Source organism: Capsicum annuum, chromosome 7 (genome assembly GCF_002878395.1).
Source record: "Capsicum annuum cultivar UCD-10X-F1 chromosome 7, UCD10Xv1.1, whole genome shotgun sequence".
NCBI lineage: Eukaryota > Viridiplantae > Streptophyta > Magnoliopsida > Solanales > Solanaceae > Capsicum > Capsicum annuum.
In genome coordinates, this window is record NC_061117.1 from 31867869 (window position 1) to 31875896 (window position 8028).

General features: G+C 29.1%; 1 long non-coding RNA gene across 1 annotated transcript in view; it reads right to left on the reverse strand.

The window, feature by feature from the left end:
• LOC124885558 overlaps positions 1–2187 on the reverse strand; it is a 6403-nt gene extending 4216 nt beyond the window's left edge. Inside the window, exon 1 of the long non-coding RNA XR_007042677.1 lies at positions 2054–2187. This is a non-coding gene — a long non-coding RNA (uncharacterized LOC124885558). The remainder of the gene's footprint in view (positions 1–2053) is intronic.
• Between the last annotated feature and the right edge of the window lie 5841 nt (positions 2188–8028).

Consider the following 8028-nt stretch of genomic DNA (forward strand, 5'->3'; position numbering starts at 1 on the left):
TGTTTGTCAAAATTATTATTCGTATTTGTTAATTAATAAATATCACTTGATACAAATACAATTACAAACAAATGAAATCAATGATTTTAAAAATACAAATACATATTTTATTTATATATATTGTATTTTTATAAAAATTAAATTGTATTTATTTGTATCAATAAATACAACTCATATAAATAAATACAAACAAGTATTCATAAAAAGAAAATCAATCGTTCCTTTTCAATAATTAAAAAATACAAATAATAGATCGCACTTATATCTACATGTCATAGTTTGCATTTGTATTTGTATTTTATAGTTCCCACTTGTATTTGTATGTTATAATTCACCTTCGTATTTATATTTTATAGTTCACACTTGTATTTGTATTTGCTAGTTCTCACAAATGAAAAGAAGGAGAAAAATAAAAAATAAAAAATAAAAAAAGGAGAAATAATGTGGAAAAAAGAAGAAAAATACAAAAAAAAAAGGGAGAATAATAGAAAATAGAGAAAAAAAAAAAAAAAAAAAGAAGGAAAAAAATAAAAAGGAAAAGAAGAAAAAGACAAAATGAAAAAAAGACAACGAAAAGAAAAAATTGAACAAAGAAAGAAGAAAGAGAAAACAAAAAAAGGAAAAGAAAAAATGAAGTAAAAAACAAAAAAAAAGTAATAGAAAATAGACAAAAGAGGAGAAAAAATAAAAAGAAAAAAAGAAAATGAAAAAGAAAAAATTGAAACATAATTCACACGTGTATTTGTGTTTGCTAGTTTGCACAAATAAAAAGAAGTAGAAAAATAAAACAAAAAAAAAGAAGAAAAATGTGAGAAAAGGAGAAAAATACAAAAAAAAAAAAAAAGAAGGAGAATAATAGAAAATAGAGAAAAAAAAAAAGAAGGAATAAAAATAAAAAGGCAAAGAAGAAAAGGAGAAAAAAGACAACAAAAAAAAATTGAAAAAAGAAAGAAGAAAGAGAAAACAAAAAAAAAAAAAAGGAAAAGAAAAAGTGAAGAAAAAAAAAACAAAAAAAATACAAAAGAAAAAAAGAAAAAATTGAAATGTAGTTCACACTTGTATTTGTGTTTTCTAGTTCGCATAAATGAAGAAAAAAAAAAGAAAAAAAAAGTAAAAAAAAGGAGAAAAAATTTGAGAAAAAGGAGAAAAAACAAAAAAAGAAGGAGAATAATAAAAACTAAAAAAAATAAAAAAAGAATGAAAAAAATAAAAAGGAAAAGAAGAAAAAGAAAATAAAGACAAAATGAAAAAAAGACACGGGAAAAAATTGAAAAAAGAAAGAAGAAAGAGAAAACAAAAAAGGGAAAAGAAAAAAGGAAGAAAAAAGTAAAAGAAAAAAAAGAGAAAAAGAAAATAGACAAAAAAAAAAAGGAAAAAAATAAAAAGTAAAAAAAGAAAAAAAAAATTCAAAAGGAAAAAAGAAAATGAAAAAGAAAAAATTGAAACATAGTTACGAAAAAAAAATTGAAAAAAGAAAAGAAAGAGAAAACAAAAAAAAATGAAGGAAAAAATTGAAAAGAAAAAAAAAAGTAATAGAAAATAGAGAAAAGGAAAAAATACATGAGAGAAGCTATGAATTATAATTATAAAAAATTAATAGGCAAGAGGAGGTTATGAATTTTAATTAATTGAAACTAGGCTAAAAAAGGTAATTAGAAGTCAATACTAAGTTATCTAATTATCCCTATATAAAATGATAAATATTTGATATGACATAACGAGTTCGCGAGGTTCTAAGTATGCATAGGCATAGGAGGAGTTAGCTACTTAGCTTATGCCGTGAATAGATTGTGGCGAGTTAACAAGCGAAATTAATTAATTTGTGACGGATCCTCACAATTCTATTCAATATTCAATTGTAAATTTTGGTCTAAATAGAGGGCAATGGATGGTGAATAATATTTACGGAAATCGACCAGAACTAGCTTTGGATAGAAGCATAAATATCATTATTGTTTTGAAATCTTATTATTGGCTATAAAATATATGCAAACGTAGAATGAGTTCACAATATTCACAAAATAACAAATTAAACAAATTAAGAAGTACAAACCATTGGATGAGATGAGTAGGAAGCACAAGAGGAGAGCAAGGAAGGTTGCGTAGCTCACTAGTGACTTTGCCATATTCCTATACCTTGGATATAATTTTCGATCTTTCTATTGTCTTTGAAGTGATTTGTGTGTTGAAACAATTAAGTGAAGACCGGTATTTATAGCAAGGACTTGCAAGTTATTAAATAATTTAGTCAAATTTTCCAATCAAACAGCTATAGTTAGTCAAACAAGAAACGAGTTTTTTAACCTAATAATATAGGTGATGAAGAGGAATGAAGAAAAGGTATTATATGTAAGTTAAATATATGGTTTACTTATGACTATTGGAGAAAGAATACATTTCTCATTGCATAAACTGAGTTTGCACACTTAAAAAAATGAGTTTATATTTTCTGCACTGCTGGCGTGTAAGATTTTTTCCCACCATCTGATAATTTCAAAGGTAAATGATAAACTCAATAACCATTATTTTGATATAATTATAATGTATGACCATAAGATAATATTGAAGGCAAATTAAATTTTAATGGGTACTGGTTAAAGGACAGTTTGGTGCATTGAAGTTCTCGCTATGGCTGTTTTCAAAGCTTGAATCTGAGACCTTCAGATCACATGAATATAACTTTACCAATTACTGCAAAGCCTCTAATGATACTAATAATCAAACTTATTTCCTTTTCGAACATTAATTATCAAAATTTAAGGTTTTCATCGTTTTCTCCGAGGGAGTGAGAAGGTCCAAACCTCAAAACTTAATTATTAAGAATGCGGACTTAATTCAAGAATGTCCACCAATCATAATCTTTTTATCAGACAAGATCGAGTCAAATATGAGTCAGTTGAAAACGGATCTTAAATAAAAATGGATGAAATATCCAACTCGACCTATATTTATAATGGGTAAAAATGAATTTCCCCAATGGATATGGGTAAATATGAATACTCATATTATAGTAGGGATCCTGTTAAAAGTTTCAAAAGCAATTTTCTTACCCTGACACCCAACCACACACCCTTCCCTCAACCCCCACACCCCACAAAAAAAAATAAAAAATTAAATTTGTTTTTTTTAAAATAAAAAAAAAAATTATCACCCCACTCCCTATCTAGGATCCCAATCCCCCTACCTGTCCACCCCAAATTTTTTTTTTAAAGAAAATTATTTCAAAAGAATCTTACTACCTCCCCCTCCCACCCCATTCATAATTTTTTTAAGAAAAAAATATAAATTTTTTTCATCCCCACCCTTACCCCGACCCAGCCCTCCATCCCCAAGGACCCCACCCTCCCCCAAAAATGTAAAATTTTTAATTTTTATTAAAGTTATTTTTTGTTTACTATCCCACACCCTACCCAGAGCCCCAACCCCCTGCTCCCTTGAAAAAAATTGTTTAATTTATTTTTTGAAAAAATAAATTTTTTTATACATGCCCCTCTCAACCCCCAACTCCACTCTCCAAAAAATGTCATTTTTTAAATTTGTTCTTTAAAAATAAAATTATCACCCCACTCCCACCCAAAACTACCCCCTAGTCGTAATAAGGTATTTAGAACCACAAGTGATCCCAAGTTAATTCATGTACTGACATAATGCTTGAATAACTGATTTAAAATATATATAAAAGGTAAATTTGCTGAGTACAAGCATAATCATGAGATAATTTGTTTCAATACATTACTGGTCAAAGTTTACAACACTGTAATTTGAATGAATGGGGAACTGAAACTATATACAATGACTCTAACTGACTATTTATGAAGTCTCTACTAATACTGACTATAGATAGTAGAGACATGACCCCCCAACTATCTTTAATCCATACATACGAATAAGAAAATAAAATATAAGAACTGCAACTGACTTGAGTCCTATATAAAGAAAAAGAACTCATCACTTACTGGCTGAATGTTGTGATTTGTCTGACTATGATCCTGAGAGTAAGCACTTGAATCTATATCACATGAAAATATAGGCAAAAGAGGTATACAATCAGTACTTTAGGATGTACTGAGTATGTGAGATATGCACTAGTCATGAAAATAATTAAACCGTGGTTTAAGACTAAGGGCATAAGCTATTTGTTGAAATATGCATTTACATCGTGTCTATACATAAAAGCTGTAAGGCGTAATGAAATTTCTAAATCGTGAATTAAAACATTTCTTTAAACTGGGAAGTGGTAGAAACATGAATACTATGTGTAATCTTAAGTTAAATCTGAATATGTCATATAACTATACTAAGGGTCATATATGAATACTGAGTCTGAAATCATAGGTTGTGAACTGATGTAATGACGAAGTATAAACATATATTGTATAAAACTGCACAAGTGAATACAATGTCATGCATATCAGAAATGAAACATAATCTGAATATAAACTGAGGACTGTAGGAGCTAACTACAACCGACATACCCCAATCTGAGCAAAATCAGGATCCAACATGTAACCTCAGTTGAAAGGGTGCTAGTATCATGCCAAGGGTACCAACACTGACTGGCGTGGATCCACTAAACTGATGTCCCGAAGGACTAGGATGCCTTGCCTCTACTGATGGGGAGCCCCTTATAACCTATAGTGGTGCCATAGTTTTGAAACTCAGGGAATGATACTAACGGTCTCATGCCTAACTGACAGGGCAGTCGTCATCTCTGCATTCACTCGGTGGTGAGTATTACTCCTAACTGAATGACACTAGAGTATAACTGAAACATGAAATGATAACTATATGCTCAAGTCATGGTATTTTGAAAATAAAACTTCACGCATAATCTGGAATGCTCAAGAATATATCAACTGGTTCATGTATGAAATCCTAGGTATCGGGTGTTCATACACCAGCTCTAATTAATGCAACTGAACATGATAATATTAAAAGCTTATCATAATAGAAAATTTCATACTTTAAGCCAAAACACAATGATTTATCAATAAAAAAGGAAATTCATAATTCTGAGTATGGGAAGATGCTACTCTAATGAAAAAATATGTATTCATGGTTTAATTCCAAAATAAAGTGAAGAAATTAGATAAAACTCATATAGCTCAATCATATGCTTGAAATCTTAACTAATATCATGTAAAACATGCTTGAATTTGAGAATAGCGTGAATAATATAATATGGACCTAAGAAATCATGAATAATTACTAAAACATGCTTATGAGTGAAAATATATCATGGGAGATTGAATTTAAGCTTAGAAAAATAATCGAGTAAAAGACTTAGTTTATGAAAATTATAAAATTCATGAATAAATATCATAATTTGGGTATGAGGATGAAAGGATATCCTCATTGAATACCCACATACTGGATTACTTTTGATTCTTGAATTCAAGTTTTGAGGATTTGGACTTGGAGATAAAAAAACTCTAATTTCTTGCTTTGGGAGAAGAGAAAATCACATGATTTTGGAGTATTTGGTATGTTGTGTTGAGAATGAAGAATTTGGAGTTGTTTAGGCTTTATATTCAGCCTTAGAATAGCTTAAATAATGTAGTTTTGAATTAAAAGAGTGGGAAAAGATTTAAAAAAACCCTTAAAAATCATCAAAAAAATGCCTGAAACCAGTCCCGACGACTTAGGTCACGACTCATGAGGGCTAACAATGAGCCGTGACATGAGTCGTGGTCAGAAACCCAAATTTGGCCTCTACTGCCCAGATCAAAACTCTCTCCTAATGTCCCATCTGATCCCCAGTCGTTATTAGGGTCATGGTCACTGACAACTCTAATAGTGCTTCAGTAATTTGCCCACAACATTTTACTCGATATCGGATTAAGGAAAAATTTCTATCTTTTGAAAGCTAATTCAATTATATGCCTGTTGGTGGGTCTTGACAAAAAGAATTCTTAATAACGCAAAAGTTATGCTCATTTGAAGCTGGTATAGTCATAGTCTTCATAAGAATTTAATCGCTAAGAGATTTTTTGACTTGTCTATAAGTTAGGAGCTATTTGTGACCCTAATATGTGTCTAAATCACTAATAAAACTACAAATATATGAGGTTTGATTTTGCATGAACTTGAAGCATGGTTCTAATATTAGCTTGAATTTTTGAGGTGTTACACAGCCCCCAACCCCTCCTCCCGCCCCTACCTCGACCCCAACCTGTCTCCCCCTACTGTGTCCACCTACACTCCTAAAAGAAATAGTGCCTCTTTCTTTTCTTCTTTCATTAATGAGTCATTTTTAGAAAAAAGTACACGAAAGTAGCAAACTTAAACTTATAATTACGCTAAATAATAATGCTTTTACAAAATTAAGTTATATAGTAAAAATAACAATATTTTACATGGGATCAAGCTACTGTGCTTTTTACAATGACCATGTGTAACTTCTTCCCTTTTCACACCTATGCATTTATTTTCTTTCTTTTTTTATTTTATCTCTTTTATATTTTTTCAGTTATTCTCCTATTTTTTAGATTTCAAATTCAACTATATTTCTTATAATTTTTGTATAAGTTCGTGTTCCACAAAATCAGATAAGCATTAATTTCAATTATTAGATATTATCTCTTCACCAAAAATTCGTCTAATTTGTATTTTATATTTTTCTATTTACCATCGTTATTGTCATATTTCATTTTTAAAGCTTTTATTTTTAGAATTATAGAGATCTACTCTAATGGCAGAACACGCACCACATAGAAAATCTAACAAAAGTATACCCACTGTGAATTAGTTTCTGATAATCAACCATCTTTTGGTACTGAACTTTCTCAAATTGAAAATACAAATACGGTTTCTACGTCTTTGTAGACACCAAAATGATATGCGTTGTAGAGGTGAGACTGAAGCATTATAACGATCCAAGAAAGATGACTGAAATTATGAAATAAAAATGATTGAAAAACATTTCTTATCCAAAATCTCAAAAAGTTCAAAAACTAGAAAAAGAAAAGCAAAAGAAATTGGAGGAACCTGAAACTTTTATATCATCAAAGAAAGGTGAATTTCATACCTTATTCAATCAGTGATGTTGGTCATGATGTCATTGTCTTTATTTGAATAAAAAAGTTATCCGAGATCATACCTATATGTCTACGGGCTTGTAACTTCTACGAAAGGAAGGGTATTGATCTTACTAATCATCCCAAATACAAAGATAAAGATAAGTTTGACCTTACTGATGTATGTTATGAGGATGATTTACCTCAACTGTCAAGTGGTAGATTATAAGTTAGATATACATATCTCAAGTCTACGATTGTAAATCTAAATGGATTATATTCTAATTTCACTTTTTAATTAGGTTCGAAAATTGCAGTTTGTATATGATTACATATACAGAGTATCTTAGTAATGAGGAAGACGTTCCTTCGTTTGAGTTCAAGCCTTACTTGATGCATACAAGATATGCGTAATTTATGTTGGGACTATGCTATGAGGAAACAAGATGTTGATACTCAAAGTGACAGCGAAGCACCGATGAGGCTTGTTAGGCCAACAAAGATAATCAAGGAAAGATAAATTCTTGAAATTTGTTAGTCTTGTAGTTTTCAATTGTATATGGCAACATTCAACTTTATGTTGACAGTGATAGTGTTGAACATTTCTTAATTTTCAGTTCTTACTTTTAGATTTCATTCGAGTAATTGTTTGAATTTGACAATTATATTTTGTATTTTAAACGATGCTATATGAAATTGAATGGAAGGTTTCAATGGTGTTTTATGTTGAATAGTTATCTTGTTTTAGATTTTAAAGTATGTATGTTGAATATATGTATGTATGTATATATAAATACATATATATGTATATATATACATACATACATATATACATACATACATATATATATATATATATACATACATGCATACATATATACATACATATATATATATATATATACATACATGCATACATATATACATACATATATATATATATATATACATACATGCATACATATATACATACATATATATATATATATATACATACATGCATACATATATA